This window comes from Pithys albifrons, chromosome Z, assembly GCF_047495875.1.
Source record: "Pithys albifrons albifrons isolate INPA30051 chromosome Z, PitAlb_v1, whole genome shotgun sequence".
Lineage (NCBI taxonomy): Eukaryota > Metazoa > Chordata > Aves > Passeriformes > Thamnophilidae > Pithys > Pithys albifrons.
The window spans coordinates 76,568,747-76,587,836 of record NC_092497.1 but is presented as its reverse complement, the minus strand read 5'-3'; the positions used below and the strand labels follow the sequence as shown (position 1 = coordinate 76,587,836).

General features: G+C 41.2%; 1 protein-coding gene across 1 annotated transcript in view; it reads left to right on the top strand.

Moving 5' to 3' along the window:
• Positions 1-19,090, top strand: part of SYK (spleen associated tyrosine kinase) — a 99,583-nt gene that overhangs the window by 3,927 nt on the left and 76,566 nt on the right. The gene's annotated exons all lie outside the window — the stretch shown is intronic.

The window sequence follows — 19,090 nt, the reverse complement described above, 5'->3', positions numbered from 1 at the left end:
CTAAGCTTGTGAAATGTAGCTGAGTTGAATTGTAACATAAAAGGACTCTGTGCCCATCCTGAGGAGCATTGGCCTGGGGAGGAGAGGTGGCATGTGCAACCCAGGCACAGCAGCATGGAAAGTGTTCAGTTTTAAGGCTTGCTGTGACTGACCAGTTGAGAGGCTGGCTCCCAACAGCTGGTATGATAATTTTTAAACATCACCCTTGATGGCATTTAAAAATTGATTTGTTTGTTATTTAAAAATGTATTTGTTTTTGTTGCTTTTATGGAAGCAATCAAAACATGCTAACACTTTAGCTGAGCGCTCTGTGTTTTACAGAATATATGCATATTAGTATACATGATGACCTGGCCCATATGCTCTGAGTAATTAATTTGCATTAATGTGTGGTTCTGCTACAGATTAATCCTCAACCCTGTTTCCACAGGCTCCTGGGAAGCAAGCTCTCTGGTTCAAACCACATGCTGCAGGCCTGTTCTCACAGCCTGACAGCAAAACCACGATTTTGATTTTGACACAATTTTCAGCAGTATGATCCCACATGCTTAGAGAATTGGATAATTAGCATCTCAAAAAAAAAAAACAAACCACAAAAAAGGTATATAATTACTGCAACACAGCAAAGCTCAATCTACATTTTTTATAATATTGCACAGGGATTTAGCATGTGATTTTTTTCTGGTTCTGCCCCATGGCAGCATGACTGCAAAATCAAAACCCACTTATTCAGTAAGTCTACAAAGTGCTTCTTTAGTTGCAAAGAATATGGCTTCACGATAATTTTAGAAGGTTAACCGACCTGAGTTTTAATGACTGTGTCCTTATTACCCATGCACCTGTCGATTTTTTTTTAAATACTGGGAGTATCTGAAGAATTTTGGAGTTATGACTTGCCACAAATCTTAGTCCCTCAGGTTATATTACAAATCTGAGAGATTCTAGGTCTTGAACCCTATTCCAACAGGATGGATTTCAAATTTCAGAAAACTTACCTTTTCAAAATGCTGATTCTTTCCAAAACTGAATTTCATTCAATTCCAACTATCAGTATAGTCTGTCTTCATTCTTTCCTTACCTGTCCAAAGAATAGAAATATTTCATTTACAGATTGCAGATATGTGCCTGATAGACAGACACAAGGTCAACTTTTATAGTTTCTACCTGGGCTCTAGTTCATCAAAATCACCATGACATTTTTCTGATCAGAAGTGCAGTACTGGGTTGCCATGCTATAATTCACTGTAAAGGAGACTTGTATAGGATTTCCCTTACTATCTCTGCTGAAAACTAATATGGCAGTTTCTACCCTCAGCGATGATTTTGTAACATTCCTCCTCTTTAAATGGTATTGCTCAGGTGTGTCAGACAAGAGAAACTTCCAAAATTCCAAATGTGCCTCACTCATTTCACGATAAACACAGATTATTCACATGTGATCCAAGTAGAGGACCCCACAGAACTGATCCCAGGTCAATCCCACACAGCCAGCAGAGGAAACCAGAGGATTTTCCTGCTTGAAGCTGCAGGGGGGCTGCATCACTCCAGATATTGATGTATGTTAATGTGGGGCAAAGTGGAAAGGGTCTGTTCGCAATGAGGGTCTTCCCTTCTCCCACTGGCAGCAAAGATCTCAGCTCTGCAGCTGCAGAATATATACCAGTATGCCTCATCTCTTACTGCATAGAAGAAAAAGTGCAGAGGGGAAGGGCACAAAGCCCTGCTAGACTATTTCTGTTTACAAGCCTCTCTCACCATGAGAAGTCTTAGGTAAGCTACGTGATTGTTAGGTTTCTGTGCTACATCCATGCTAGAGAGGACATCTAAGGAAAAAGAAGTTTGCTTAGTTAGCAAAATATGAGCTGCCTAAAGCTTGAATGCACATTTAGCACAAACCTGAATGAGCACTGAAAGTACAGCTTCTGAGTCACAATTCAATCCATGGCGATATACGTCATGGAAAACTGAGATGGTCTTCAGTTTCCCTGTAAAAGTTTAAGATGTGAAACAGCTGCTTGTTTGTAAAGATTTCCTCTCCACAAAGTAATATATAATCTTGACAAAGAGAAGCCAGCAGAGAGTAAGGACTAAGCTCAGTTTTGTCTTCTCTGGGATGGTTTTCATCCTGTTAACCTCTTTGTCTCTGGAATGCTTTCACTAAACAAGTTCTGGCTATAACACATCCCTCTTGTCTTGCATGTTTGAAAAGTTACTGTCTTAGCTATGCAATGTCATAAAGAAATTTAGCTCTTCCTTCCAATTATCCTTCTAAAGGGCTAATAGTTACCATAAATTTATTATAATAATAATAAATTTAAAATGCTTTGATAACTTCTCATACAGTGTTTACCAGCTGGACTAAAAATTAGGTGAGTCGTTTTAATCAGCAGTATATAGGACATTGCAAAGGATCTTAGAATCAGAAAGATTTACTGAACTTTTTATCCAATAGGAAGAAATTACTCTTCTGATAAAATTATTGGTAAAGGTATTTCTCCAGGACATCTGATTGTCAGCAGTGTATCTTTTAATACCCTGTATTTGACACAGTAATTAAATTCCTACTTCATGAATATGATATGACAGTACCTACAGGACAGTTTATCATAAAGGCTGTATTTTGTATTTGTACATTACATTTTGAATATTAAGCAACTTCCACAATTTTGTAAATAAAACATAAAATTGTAATAGTATTTTTAGTGCCTGCATATTGTTTTGAACCTGAAAAAAAAATCAAAAAACCCTAGGTAACTAGCAAGTCATTACTGTATAAAATAATCAAATTATTTGCTGTACATTTGTAATTTGGCTAAGTGCATCGTAGTCCATAGTCCATGTACTGCAGCAGGAGATTACCTCTGGTGGAATTGTATCTTATGTATAAATCAAATGTGATGAAAACATATGTAGCATATCAGGCAGTTAGTAATGTACACCAAAACCATGAGATGATGGGACCAGATTCTTTCTGGGTGTAATTGAGGTTCTCATTTATGTTGAAGTGACTCCAGACTACCTCTCAATTTGGTTGGATTAGAAATAAGAATCCTTATCTAACACATTTTCACAGCAAAGCCTCACCTGACCACCAGCACTGCTCTGTGAAATATTGTGAAGAAAGCTTAGTTCTGACCTCCAGTTCTTCTGGAGAGGGGCATCTTGTATTATTTTCAGGCCCTGTGGGTAGATAGATGAAATACTAGTTTTGCTAGCTGTGGACTTTAAGTTCATTTTTTGCAAGGTTACTTTGTGTTGCACACAAAAATTAAAAAAAATATTGTTTTGATAAAACTCTGCCTAACTCTTAGCTTGCAATAAAAGAAAGGAGCTGGCTCAGCAAAATTGCAAGACATGCTACTCCTTACAGACTATAGATGGGACTGGTAGTTTGAAGAAAACATTGTCAGATTCCACAGAGTGCCATTCTCTTCTCCTTTAGGTTTCAGTGGTCTTCAGTCCAGACTTTGTCACTCACACTTGCAATATGATGAATGTGGTTTCCTTTAGAGACCTTTTTGACCCACAATCTCTATTACTGATTGTATTACTCTGAACCAAAATTTTGCAATGTTTGATCTGATTCCACATTAGTGGAATGGGACAAGAAGATATTTTTGCTTTATTGTCTGTACACAGGTCATTACTTCAGGGCTTGTTTCTGAACACTTGAGAGCAAGCAGTTTGCTGTTGATTTACAGGGAAAGCAAGACAAGATTTAATCCTTACTAGCTTCTGGGATGTCAGATACCATAAATGCAATTGAAGGAGACAGTCCACTGGCTGTTCTCTAGTATCTTTCTGGGATACACAGGGGAAAGTGTTATTGTCACTGAAATATGATTGCTAACTGAATTTAACCTGATTTTCTGTGAGTGTAGCACTGCTCAGTATTTTACACAATCACTTAAAAACAATATATATTGATGACATTTGTAATAACCAAAGAAGGAAAGAAAAACAAAATTTCTTTGTTTTTAGCATAAAAAGGCTCACGTTCAACTTGCTTTTTTTTCAGCAATAAACCACATTAAATCATACACAAACACATGCACATGTAAATTAGTTATTCAACATCAATAAATTACATAGAACTGTAAATACAGAAAAAAGTGGCTATGCTTTCTTAGAAATCCATAAACAATATTTATTATTATTAGCAATATTATTAGAATTTTGTGAAATTTCTAAATTGTTAAGAATGCTTTATAACAAAACATAGTATTTCTATCTTTATGAGCACCCATCATACAATATACTGGATATAACTCCATTTGTTAAGACCCATATTTCCATTTACTGATCAATATTGACACTAAACTCCACAACGTCTGTGACACATAATTTTCTAGGCATACTGAACAAAACGTCTCTGAAGGAGCAAGGCTAGGAAAATTCTGACTGGATAAACATAGATGAATGACATTGACCATGCAACATTCATTGATCTTAACTCTGCTATTACTGGTGGCCAGTACATTACTGTGCTTAAATGCTTTTTCCACCAAGCATTTAGAGACCATGGTACACAAAGGAGAAGGAGGATTTCAGAATTGGAATTATTCTTTTCTTCAATATTTACATGGGTTTGAGAATCAACAAAGACAGCTCAGGACAAATGACAGTTTGGGTACACAAAATTTTAAACTCATATAAGCATAGTGCCTTATTAAAAGAATCAAACATTATGTTGGCTACTTCTATTACACTTGAAAATAAAATTGAAAAGTGGATAAAAATATCCCATAAGTAAGCAGTTCTTTTCTTAATGCATCCATTTATCTTGTACTCCTTAAAATGAGGACAAGTCCACTCAGGTTTTACAGCAGCTCCTGTGTGGAAACCATTACAGGGCTGTACTGTGTTTGCATGACAAGAATTTGATAATGGGGACATTACAGGGGTGGCTTCTGTAAGAACATGCCAGAAGCTTCCTCTGTGTCCACTGCGGTTGGTACCAGTCAACTCCAACATGGATGCACTGCTGTCCAGAGTCAAGCCCATCAATAACAACAGTAGTGCCTCTGTAGTGATGCAATTTAGAAGTGGCAAAAAAATCCTGACACCTGCAGCCAGAAAAGAGAAGCGAGAGCAACAGCCCTGCCAACACCCAGGTCAGTCCAGAAGGAGGAAAAAAGGTGCTCATCATGTCCAAGTTGAAATTTCCCTGCAACCCATTCTGAAGTCCAAAGTGAGGCAGGCTGTGTTCCTGCAGCTCATGAAGGTCCCTGGAAGAGAAGATATCCACCTGCAGCCCATGGAGGACCTCATGCTGGAACAGATGTGTGTGCCTAAAGGAGACTGTGACCCTGTGGGAAGCCCAGGCTGGAGCAGGCTCATGGCAGAATCTGTGGACCTGTAAAGACAGGAGTCTACACTGGAAGAGGTTTGCTGGCAGCACTTGTGGACATATGCTGGAAAAATTTTGGAAGAACTGCAGCCTGTGGGAAGGGCTCACATTGGAGAATTTTATGGAGGACTGCCTCCTGTGGCTGGAATCCCCACACACATTGGAGTCAGAAAGGAGTGTGGGGAGCCCTTCCTCTGAGAGTCCTTCCTCTCCACAGGTCCACAACTACCTAAAGGAGTGGCAGAGCCAACGTGTGATGAACTGACTGAATCCCTCACCGCCCCTATCATTGTAGCACTGGAGGGGAAAAAGTATGGAAATCAAAAGTAAAGTTGAGCCCAGAAGGAAGGGAGAAGTGGGAGTAGTGTTTTGAGTTTTGCTTTCATTTTTCATTATCCTACTCAGATTTGATTGGCAATAAATTAAATTAATTTCCCCAAATCAAGCCTGTTTTGCCCATGACAGTAATTGGTGAGTGATCCTTCCCTGCCCTTATCTCAAACCTTGAGCCTTGCATATACTCTTTCCCCCCTGTCTAGCTGTGGAAGGGAGGTATAGAGCAGATTTGGTGTAAGAATATATCTTTATTTACCATTATTGCATAAGCTTCATTACTTTTACAGCATTTTAAAAATACTTATCACATATACACATATTATAATCTGTTATTATTCATATCAACTTCTCCGGGGACACCCCCTTGTCACGGGGGAGAAGCTTGCGTGCCCTCATGAGGTTGAGAGCTATGCTGGAGGTGGTTTGTGCCACCAGTAGGGTCTCCCATGCCAGACAGGTCTCAGCTGAAGGGTCAGACAAAGTGTGTCCACGGGCAGGATGGGCTCGCTAGCCGTCTGGCAACCATCCTAGGAGAAGGACAACTCCAACCCCAAACCGGGCAGATAGAGCTCGCTCAGCCCTGTAAGGCCATCCATCTAAGAGAAGGATACTCTAACCAATCCTACGTCCTGAGGTATTCGCTGTCACCGTCCAAGCTCGCTAGGCCGTGGCAGATGAACCTTAGGAGTAAAGGGTGGGGCCAGTTCTGCGCATGCTGTGCCTCACCTAAAAAATCCATTGCACAGGCTTGAAGGGTTCACCCACATTGCAAAGCCCTGTAGCGACAGGTGAGGGTCGAAAACGGCAGGTGATAGGAAGCAGCTGGAAGCCGCAGACCCAACCCTGCATGCAGGCGGTTCAGGATATGGGTCATTAGAGACTTGACCCCGGAGATGACAGTCTCTTGCGGCAGCATCCTGAATGACCAAGCAACCTTTTCTAGGGACAGCACTGCTTGCTCCACACGGAGAGGGGCCTAGCAAAGGTGGCCTAAACAAAGCTCATCTCCACACCCGGTTGGATAACCGCGGCCAACCGGCATCTTCCATGCGGTCAAACAAAAACAAAGAGATTTCAAAGGCATACACCTGCCTGCAAAGGTGTGTTCAAACCTACACTCGCATGTTGGAACATCAGAACCGTGCTTGATACTGGGGATAGTGGACGTCCTGAGCGTCGTTCTGCTCTAATTGGCCATGAACTGTCACAGCTCAACATTGACATTGCTGCTCTCAGTGAAGTTCGTCTTCATGAGGAAGGCGGCCTTAAAGAACATGGTGCTGGTTACACACTCTACTGGTCAGGCAAACCCAAAACCGAAAGACACCTTTCAGGAGTTGGCTTCATGATTAAAAACTCCATTGCCTCCAAACTTGAAAATCTGCCGACAGGTCATTCCGATCGCATTATGTCCTTACGCCTTCCCCTACACAACAAGCAACATGTTGTTCTTTTCAGCATATATGCCCCAACACTCCAAGCTGACCCAGGGGAAAAAGACAAATTCTACACAGATGTGCGCCGCCTCACCCAAAATGTTCCTGCAGATGATAAGATCATAATCCTTGGTGACTTCAACGCCAGAGTAGGTAAGAATTCTGAAGCCTGGAAAGGAGTCCTGGGCAAGCATGGCGCTGGAAACTGCAATGACAATGGACGCCTCCTGCTAGAGTTTTGCGCAGAATGGCAGCTCACTATCACCAACACTATCTTTCAACAGAAAGACAGACTGAAGACAACCTGGATGCATCCTCGATCCAAGCACTGGCACCTCATTGACTATATCTTAGTACAACAGAGAAATGTCAGTGATGTTCGTCATACTCGAGTGATGCCGAGTGCAGAATGTCAAACAGACCACCGGCTTGTGCATTGCAAACTTAACCTCCACTTCAAGCCCAAACCTAAGAGAGGCAGCATTCCAAGGAGAAGGCTCCAAGTCAGCAATCTTCAAACAGCCACAGTAAGAGACAGCTTCCAGGGAAACCTTCAAACTAGACTTAAAGATAATCCCTTAGATCCCTCTCCTGAAGCACTTTGGCAACATATTAAAAGTTGCATCCTGCAGTCCTCTGAAGAGTCCGTAGGGTTCTCTTCCAAGAAAAACAAAGACTGGTTTGATGAGAACAATCAAGAGATCCAGGAATTGCTGAAGAAGAAGAGAACTGCTCACCAAGCACACCTTGCTCAGGCATCTTGCCATAAAAAAAAGCCACCTTTCGTCTTGCATGCAGTAAGCTCCAACACAAACTTCGAGACATCCAGAACAAATGGCGGCTCGACCTAGCAGAAAAGACACAACTATGCGCAGATTTGGGTGACCAAAGAGGATTCTATGAGGCCCTGAAAGCAGTGTACGGACCCACACACCAGGTTCAAAGCCCCCTACTCAGTGCAGATGGTCAACTGCTTCTAACAGATAAAACCTCCATCCTGAACCGATGGTCTGAGCACTTTCAGACTCTCTTCAGTGCCAACCGTGTAGTTCAAGGCTCAGCAATTCATCACATTACACAACAACTGGTGAAACATGAATTGGATGCAGCCCCTACTATGGGAGAGATACTCAAGGCCATACAGCAGGTGAAAACCAGCAAGGCAGCTGGGGTTGATGGAATTCCACCTGAAGTCTGGAAGCATGGAGGTCAAGCACTCCATGCCAAATTCCATGAGCTTGTTGTGCGTTGCTGGGAACAAGGGGAACTACCCCCAGTTCTTCGTGATGCAGTCATCATCACCCTGTACAAGAAGAAAGGAGAAAAATCAGACTGCTCAAATTACCGAGGTATTACTTTGCTCTCCATTGCTGGTAAAATCCTTGCAAGAACACTTCTGAACAGATTAGTACCACTATTGCAGAAGATCTTCTTCCTGAAAGGCAGTGTGATTTCAGAGCCAATAGGAGTACCACAGACATGGTGTTTGTTCTCAGACAACTGCAAGAGAAGTGTAGGGAACAGAACAAAGGTCTCTATGTAACCTTCGTTGACCTCACCAAAGCTTTCGACACTGTGAGCAGAAAAGGCCTGTGGCAGATCTTGGAACGTTTAGGATGTCCCCCCAAGTTCCTCAAAATTATCATCCTGCTACATGAGGATCAGCGTGGACAAGTCAGATATGTTGATGCACTTTCTGAGCCCTTTCCAATAACCAATGGTGTGAAACAAGGTTGCGTTCTTGCACCAACTCTGTTCACAATCTTCTTCAGCATGATGCTCCAAAGAGCCACAGCAGACCTCGATGAAGAAAACGGCATCTACATCCGATATCCTACCGATGGAAGCCTATTCAACCTAAGGTGATTGAAGGCCCACACCAAGACCCCGAATCACCTTGTCCATGAGCTGCTTTTTGCTGATGATGCCGCCCTCGTTGCTCACACAGAAGCAGCTCTGCAGCGCTTAACATCCTGCTTTGCAGAGGCTGCTGAGCTTTTTTGGGCTGGAAGTCAGCCTGAAGAAGACAGAAGTTCTCTACCAACCTGCACCTCAAGAAGTCTTCCATCATCCTCACATCACCATAGGCAATTCAGAGCTTAAGTCAGTCCAGCAGTTCACCTATCTGTGAAGTGTCATTTCCTCAGACGTTAAGATTGACAAAGAGATAGACAACAGGCTGGCAAAGGCATACAGAGCCTTCAGAAAACTCCATAAAAGAGTCTGGTCCAATAAACACCTGAAGAAAAGTACAAAGATCAATGTCTACAGAGCCATTGTACTTTCTACTCTTTTATATGGGTCTGAATCCTGGGTCATCTACCGCCACCACCTGCGGCTTCTCGAACGCTTCCATCAGCGCTGCCTCCGTTCAATCCTAAACATCCACTGGTCTGATTACGTGACCAATGTGTCTGTTCTTGAACAGGCAGGGGTCAGCCGTATCGAGGCCATGCTGATAACGCAGCTGCGCTGGGCAAGGCACATCTCCAGGATGGAGGATCACCACCTTCCGAAAATTGTGCTCTATGGTGAACTCGCCACCAGCTGCCGCAAGAGAGGAGCCCCGAAGAAGAGATACAAGGACTCCCTGAAACAACACCTCAGCCTTGGCCGTATTGACTGCCACCAATGGTCCACTCTGGCCTCCAATCAGGATTCATGGAGACACACCATTCACGACGCTGCTGCTTCCTTTGAGAATGCACAGAGAGTCAGTCTTGAGGAGAAAAGACAACGCAGACAGAACCGTTCCTTGCCAATGTCACCTAGGGAGACGCTCCACTGTGCCTTTTGTGACCGGACCTGCCTATCTCGTATCAGCCTTTTTAGCCATCAGCACGCTTGCAGCAAGCGTGGGTAGCGCCCTTCTCAAATCTTCGTTCGCGAAGCTGAGCCATGAATGAATGGATGAATGAATTCATATCAATTAGAGGACTTAGACAGCCAGGATCAATGGCTAAGGCCAATTGTGTGATGTTCAATAAGGTGAAGTGATGAGTCCTGCCCTTGGATCTCAACAACCTCATGCATTGCTACAGGGCTGAAGAAGAGTGGTTGGAAAGCTCCCCAGTGAAAAAAAGGATTGGGAATGCTGGTCTACATCCAGTCAAATACAAGTCAGCAGTGTGCCCAGAAGGACAAGGAGGCCAACAGTATCCTGGAAATAGTGCAAGAAATAGTGTAGTCAGCAGGACCAGTGCAGTGACTGTCACCTTGTACACAGCACTGGTGAGGCCACGCCTTGAATCCTGTCTCCAGTTTTGGCCCCTTCACTACAAGAAGGACATTGAAGTGCTGTCCACTAAAGAGCAGCAGAGCTGGTGAAAGTCTGAGCACAGGTTTTAGGAGCAGCTGGGGGAGCTGGGGTTGTTTAGCCTGAAGAAAAGGAAGATCAGGGTAGACCTTACTGTTCTTTACAACTACCTGAAAACAGTCTGGGTCATTGTGGGGATCATCCTCTTCTCTCAAGCAACTGGTAAGAGGACAAGTGGAAATGGCTTAAAGTTCCACCAGAGGAAGTTTGGATTTGATATTAGAATAAATTTCCTCACTGAAAGGGTGATCATGGACAGACTGCCCAGTGAAATGGCTGAGTGACCATCCTTGTATATATTTAGAAGGTGTGTAGATGAGATCTTTAGGGACACAGTTAGATGGTGGACTTGACAGTGCTAGCTTAGGAGTTGAACTCAAGGATCTTAAAGTTCTTTTCCAACCTAAATGATTCAATGATTCCCTACAATTATCTTATTACTTTTGCACTTTTAGTACCACAAAAAATTCCCACTCAAGAACTGCTCATTTGTTGATAAACAACAGTCTTAAACTTGCCATGTTTTCTTTGTTTAAGGCTGCTTGACATGTTAGCTAGGTATTAAATATTTGGATTATATCAAATATTTGAAGAAAGATATTGCCTTTTCAGTTACATAGAGTATTACACACTTTGCAAATTACTTTAGTTTTATCCAGACCTCATTGGTGCCTAGTTGAAATGGAAACTTTCTTCACAGATTGTCTTGACATCACAGATCTAATTGGTACTCAAATCCATCAATGTGAGTAGGGAGTAGAAGAGAGCCCTCTATTATTTGCTAGGCTACTGCTCCCAATTGCTGTTGAACTTCATTCTATATAAAGAGTAGAATAAGGCTAACAATACAGGAAACAATAGACAACTGCCAATTAGACATGAATTCTACTAATTTGAATCTCTTCCTAGAATCTGTAGTTCAATCTCGTACCTTGGCAGAATTCTCCAAGGACAGGAATTGTGTTTGGCCTAGAAACCCTACAGTGTATGTGCACAAAATTCACATGTTAGCAATTCTTCTGTTTCTGAAGTATACAAAGAATATCAGCAGGAGTTTTTTGTGCTCTCCCCTTGACTCTGTACTAAATCTATTATTATTTTTCTCTTCTACCAATCAGATTTGAAGCAGAAACTTTTGTGTAGTAGAGAATGTTTTTAACTACTGTCCACATTGCTGTTGTATGCAGAGGTGTGTATTATGTTATTCATCTATTTCTTGAGGATGTTCACAGTGGGGAGTCAATGGTCTCTGCTATGTTGAGACCTATGATCTTCAAGTGCTTGACCACTAAGTGAATTGGTCTCCTAACATTGCCAGGAAATGTGAAATAGTACAGCAGTGTTTGACACAGTGAGCAAACATTTTGTAACCAGTATCAACCAGAAACTCCTCTCTGGATAAGGCATATGGCATGAAGCAATTTTAAGAACATCTATTTCTTTTGCATTGTCATGTAATATAGTGGTAAACTGATCTGCTTCACTTTCCCTGTCTCCCTGTGTCAGCCCTTTATATCATCTTATCAGCATTTCTGTCATACAGAGATCTTTCATGTCTCTGAACAAGTTTTAAAAAGCAGTGTTCCATCAGCTTGCCAAGAATAGCTGACAATTTAACAGGTTACTCACTCCCAGCTGGAAGAAACACCACCTTTTACCTGATCAACAATGAAATTCAACTTTACCTGCTGAGATTAAAAGAGAGGCACTGAGTGCCCATGCTGCATTCCAGTAAGGCTCGTCAAGTCTGCCACAATCTCCCCAGGATGCCTGTGGCATTCAGGCTAGGATGGCAGCTCTGACAACCTTATGTAGAAAGCGGGTTGTGTTCCTCACTGCTTCTGTAGGGCAGCTTGCTCAGCTGACACGATTTGTCAGAATGAAAGCTGAGCAGACTACTTTTTCCACACATCCTCCTTCTGGCACTAAATGTTTGTATCAGGAATGGCAGTAGCCTATTGTCACCTTGCATTACAGGCATCTGCCTCCTCCCCTCTAAGATACCTTACATCTACCAACCAAAGGAAAGGTAAAACTTGTATTCATTTTCAGATCTGAAAACTCTGTAAATAATGGGAATAAGAAAACCTATTGACAATAATACTGTCAGATTTCCCCTTCTTACTGCATTGCTAAATTTTCTTTGGGGTTCCATGTAGGTCATGGAAATATTTCTATCTGCCCTTTAATTTTTGACAACTTTTCAGTTTTCTCTATGGTTCTTGCCACATAACTCTCTATTAAATGTATTAGCATTTTAAGGCCTTTGGTGGCATCTGTAAGCCTTTGCATGTGCGTAGAGCTATGTAAAGTGTCATGGCATCAATGACACCTTATCCTTCCTAACAATTGCCATTGATCCATGTTCATATTGTTACTGTGTACTCACTGTGGAAGACAGTAGGTCATACCAGTTTATCCTCCTTGCAAAAACAGTGTATCTTCTGAGTGGCTCTGCATATCTGTATAATACATGATCTTGCATAAACTTGTTAGCCACAGAAAAACATGGAATTGCCACAGTGGAAGAGAAAAACACAGTACATCTTTCATCTCAATTGTCATACTAAATATCTTGATCATCATCATGTCTAGGCTTCACAAAAGAAGAGTAGGGAAGGGCTCTACCCACATGGGTGTGTCCTTTGAGACTGCGCAGTGGAATTTTTAGGTAAGGCACAGCGTGCACAGAACTGACCTCACTGTTTAACTCCTCAGGTTCATCTGCCAGGGCTGAGTGAGCTTGGGTAGTGACAGTGAAGTCCTCAGGACTAGAACCTACAAGCCCCTGGTATTCCTAGGAGATCTCCCATCCAAGTACTAACCGTGGCTGACCCTGCTTAGCTTCCGAGATCTGACAGGAGCAGGTGTCAGGGTGGCATTTCACTGCCTAAATATCTTGATAAAGTAATATTAAATACCTTGATGAAGCAAGTAAAATCTTTACTACTTTTGTCTTTATAAATTGCCTTAGAGAATGCAAAGTGAGGCTTGTTTAAAGGATAATACAAAATATAATGCCACTTGGGAAACTGTGTTATTCAAGGTATCAGAAACAATCTTCCAAAGGACAGTTTTGGGTAGGCAAAATTTCTTTGCAGAAATTCTGTTCATTTGTAGGAAGACAGGAGTTATTTAGTGAGGTCTCAGCTTGAATACTGTGAGCAGTTTTGAACATCACAATATAAGAAAGATATTCAGCTATTAGAAAGTCTCCAAAGGACGGCAACAAAAATGGTGAAGGCTTTCAGGGGAAGCCTTATGAGGTGCAGCTGAGGTCACTTCATCTGCTCAGCCTGGAGTAGAGGATACTGCAGGGACACCTCATTGCAGTTTAAATTTCCTTGCAAGAGGATGAGAAGCGGCAGGCATTGGCCTCTTTGTGGTGACCAGCAACAGAATCTTAAGGAATGGCCTGAAGTTTTGTGAGGGGAGGTTTAGGTTGAATATTAGAAAAATGTTCTGTACCCACAGGGTGCTTGGTCAGTGGAATAGGCACCCCAGGGAAGTGGTCACAGTACCAAGCCTGACACAATTCAGGAAGTGTTTGGAGATACTCTCAGGCACATGGTGTGATACTTCAGGATGATCCTGTGCAGGGCTAATGGTTGGATAAATGATACTGTGGGCCCCCTCCAAATCAGCATATTCTCTGATTCTGTGATACCCTTTGATCATTACTTCAAGGAACTGAACCTATAGACCTTAATTTTTAGAATATAGCTGATGTTCCAATAGATTATGGGCAGAGTTTGCATGTTCTTCACTTCTGTGAACAATAAGAGAGTATAAAACCTTTCTTAGGTACCTATCAGATCATAATCCAAGGACGGATAGATCAGTGAGTAGAGCTGAGGTCTGGAGAGGTGAATTCACTTGTCCAAGGTCATCTAGTCTACTGATAACAGGGCTAAGAATAGACTCTGCTGAGTCTTAGCAGGGCTTTCTGGTCACTAGCCCCTCCTGCAAGTCATAGATAGCTCTCTTGAATGTATGATGCATATCAATGGGCAATAAAAACACAAACTAAGCTACACGGAAAAACTAACAAAATGTAGAATTGTGCATTTTGATGCCTAAAGAGCTATACTTTTCTGTGTTTAATAACATTAAATTGTGTGCATTTTTATAAACCCCAAGATATGTTTGTTTCCCTTTTTAGGGTATGGAGATCTTGCAAAGCTGTCATTTGAACACTCCAAAATTCCCAGTCTTTTAGCTTGCTTTATTTCGTGGCAGCTCCTTAGGAAGGAATTTCCATGGTTCAGAGAGCACCACTAATGAACTGCATTATAATGAACTGCAACTTCTTTAGCCTTGAAATTGAAAGAGACAGTGACAATGAGGAAGGGGGAAGCTAATGGGGTGAGAAAACAAACACAGATTAAAGATGTGGGGTAGGATTACCATCTGCTTGAGTCCTAGTTTAGCTACAGGATAAATGGTCAGGCTTATTCCAAAGTGAGAGAGAGAAGCAACTAGGGCTGTATCAAGGTCCAAAGTATGATAAAATGTCAAACACTAACAGAAAATATTGAGCTACCATGTCATTTCACTGCTATGGCAATACTTTTGGAAAGCCCCATTAAACAAATTTTCCTTGCTGGGCTGAATAATTAAGTGGCTGTCTGGTCTGAATGAAACTGTGAATCACTGATTGTATGTGATGAGGCTTCCTGCATGTGACTCCTGATACAGTTCCTGAAAACAAAATAGGGATTTCTCTCAGTACAAAATACTCCAGCATAAAAAAGTTGAGGTACCTGTATTTGTAAACTGTCCATGGCTATTTCAGAGATGCCCATTTATTCAGCTAGTTGCCTGGTGGTCTGGTATCAAGAGGGAAGGAAAAATGTATACACACCCTGTAGGATGTCAGGATTGTGACTGTAATAAAAATGTTCCCTGCTTGAAATATAACAGCCCTTTCAGTGTAATTTGGAGGCCTGGTGTTCATTCAAATTACCGGTAGTGTGGACTGGATGCCATTATACTGTGCAACACATAAGGAATGGAGAAAATTTGCTTTCCCTAGAAGAAATAGAATATTAACCTAGAGCATTTTCAGAGGAGCATAATCATGTTTCTTTAAGAAAATGAGTATTTTAAAAATTAAGAAAAAATTAAAGAATTATACCATGTATGCAAGCTGGTTGTCACTGTGACTATAAGTCCTTACTAATATGCAAAAATATGGCTTTGTTTAGAAATTTAAAGGCCTCAAAAGACCTTGACTGTAACTGTGATCATGAGAGTCTTTGTGGAGACAATTAGCTAGGTACCTGCTAAATCAAAACTTCAGTCCTCTGAACATTTCTCTTGAAGAAAGGTGATAGAATTGGATGTTGCATGTATGACTTCTCTTTGTAGGCTTCAGGTAATTCAGATTTCAAAAACACTGTGAATAATTCACATAATCATAGGATATTCTGAGTTGGAAGGGAAACACAAGGATCATCGAGTCCAACTTTTAAGTAAATACAGGTATTAAATCCACAACCTTGGCACTATTAGCTCTGGGCTCCAACCACCTGAGTTCCATTAACTCAACAACTTTGACCTGTTAAAGATGTAACCTACAGTGTGAACTGTACAGAGAAGTTGAGCCTGTGTCAGATAAGCTAGCTCCAAAATAAAAAAAAAAAAAAACCAGTACCCTGGTTCAACAGTTCTCCCAAAGTAATTGGTTTTGCTGACAAGTGCAGTGTAATACCTTCAGTGATATGATGATTCACACCCAGATCCTGTGCTGCACAGACATATGCTGTATTCACACATGTCCAAAGAGCCCACAGTCTATACAATGACCAGAAGATTAAAGATTTGTATTTGCAGAAATAAGAGCTTTACTTACTATGTAGCAGTGCAACCAGCAATACTATTGCACTCATACTGAGGGAGTCATTCAAGTATATAAAAGGTATACCTAAGAACATTATTTTCCTGAAAAATCCATTTAATTACTAGACTATTATGACATGACTATAATAACAATATTTATGGAGTCAGATGGTTACTGTTTATAGAATGGGGCTTTGCAGGACTTCAGTTGAAGTTAGAACTTGGTTAATAACTTTTTTCCCCCTGTAAAAGCAGCTAGTAAAAAAAAAAGGGATTTCTCAGAATAAATGGAATTGTTTTGTAAGAGGTAAGGCAGCCTTAAGCCTCATCCAGTGAGTGAAAGCCTGTATCCATCAAAATTAGGCTTCAAGATATGCTAGTTGGAAGAGTTGAGACTTGGGACCCTTCTGAGAAAGCAGGTCCTAAATAAATGAGTCCTTTCCATGCTGTAACTCTGTTGCAGCACTTGAACAAGGATGAAGGCAGGTATATTCTGCTCAAATCAATTGTGCTGGCACAGACAGAACACACTTGCACTGACTGCTACCACTCAATCATTCTGTGAGTAAAACAATCTCACTAAATCTAGCAAATGTTCTTCCTTAGCTAAATTTGCTTACATGTCAGAGATAAACTCTAATTCATTGCTGTGTGGACGTTAAACAGTTCATTTTATAAAATAGTCATTATAATTTCCGAAAATCTATGTTGATGAATATGAATTGAAATCAGTCAAATACTTTATTAAATCAAATTTTGGGTGAAAACACTATGGATAGAAAAGATTTGCTTAGAGATGGTTTCAAGTGATTCTTCCTAGGGAAGACAGCTACCAGAGAAAGCAAGAAAGAGAAGAATAGTTAAAAAGTTTTAATAGAAGTTCTTTATCTATTTCACAGCAAAAGAGATGCTGCTCCATCTAAGTGTGTAATTTATTACTTAAATTTAACCAAAATGTTATGTGTATATGCCTGATTAACTTGGGGAATTTGACTACATGCAGTACCACCACTTCTTTTTCTATTGGTTTAGTGTATATGTGATTACTTTGCAAAATTTCATCATGACCTTCAGATTTTCAATCACCATGAAATAACCTAAACTACAACATCTAAATCCTTCACTAAGTCTCTACTGGAAAGTGATTATCTTAATATTGTCACAGTTCTCCCTTCCTAATGATTCCAGTAATCTTATGAGACTGTTTGGGTTTTTTTAAAATAAATATTAGCCCAGTAGTGTCAGACTTGGAGACCCTGTCATAATGCCATCCATCAGGAGGCACAGGTATTATGCTTGTTCGACACAGCAAGATCTAGAGCTCAGTTCAGGAATTTGATTCAGTGTTTGATTTCTTGTCAGCAAGGCTCAGCACTTCCAACTTCACCTTGATGAGACAGTAGCACTGAAAAAGCATAAACACAACTACATGTCTCCTGAGAAGTATAAAGACCCATTTTTTTATCTGCCATTTTATAAAGTATCAGAGCAAAACTCTCCTCCCCACCCAAAAAAAAACCAAAAAACCCCAACAAAACAAAAAAAAAAAACCAAAAACAAAATACCTCCACAAACACAAGAAAAAGAAGTTGCTAGTTACCTTTCAGTCTTGAACTAGTCACTGTCTTTTAGCAAGGTATTATGTGTGGTCATGTCATGACCTCATATTACTTGTGGTAAGTACTAGTCTGTGCTCACTACACTCTCTTCATTCCTTACTTTTGGGTAGGTCTCTGCACCTCACACCATTCCTCTGACCTAATTAGACTATGAAAGTCTGCAAAAGACCTGGAAGTGTTCTGTATAGTTCCCAAAAGTCCTGCATCAGTCAGTACTTCAGTGAAACCTCTACATGATCTCAAGTTCTGATGAGACCCTTACTACAGACCCTTATGCAGCAGACTATGGTTCCACTGCAAAGGCAATAAACTACCACAAATTACCTGAGTTCTTCATAGCTGTCTTCAACAGCTGAAAACAAGGATCTATGACACAAATTCTGCAATTAAATGCACCAAACTTTCAGTACCCTCACTGTGAGCGTAGCATAAACTTTGCAGATTGGAAGTTCTCCCTCACAGACCGTGGGTCTGCTTTCAGAATATGAATGTTACACTATGAATAGCTGGTTGTGCTGGTTTAAAAGTAAACCTGCAAGAGGAATGAACCCAACTCAAAAAAGATTACAAGTCAAAGTTACAATTTAATACAAAGATTACAATAAATACAATGATACAGAGAAAAATTTGGTTTAACCCACAAAATAAAAGATGTATAACTTAGCATCCTGGGGCATGAAAGAATGATGTTTGTTAGCCCTTGTGTTGAGCCCCACGTGGTTCCCTTAAGTGCAAAGTAAAAGCAAAGGAAAACCTCTTGGTGAGAATGATGGTTGCGGTCTAGTTGAGAGTGGCAGTTGCAATCCTGTTGAGGTTCTGGTCCTCCTCTGCATCCGACAAGTGGTACCAGAAGACCCCAAACCCCAAGATTATATATGCTGAGGTTCAGGTGAGAATGTCTAGTATCTCCCCCAGGGTGAGGAGTTCCACAATGGGTGATTTAATTCTGTGAGTCATGGGGTATTTTTGGAATCATTTTTATGGTTTAGGTCATTGTAACTGCCTATTGTGCCAATCCCTCATGGCCCATTAACAGACATGACTCCTCAGCCTGGATGTGAAGATTCTAATGCCTCCCCAGAGTAGAGTTACCACAACTGCGTCACTGGTGTGAAGACAGAAACATTCCCGTTCCTTGTAGGGTTCTCTAAGACCCAGCTTGCAGTCTGAGGTGCCAGGTGTTCCCTGGACA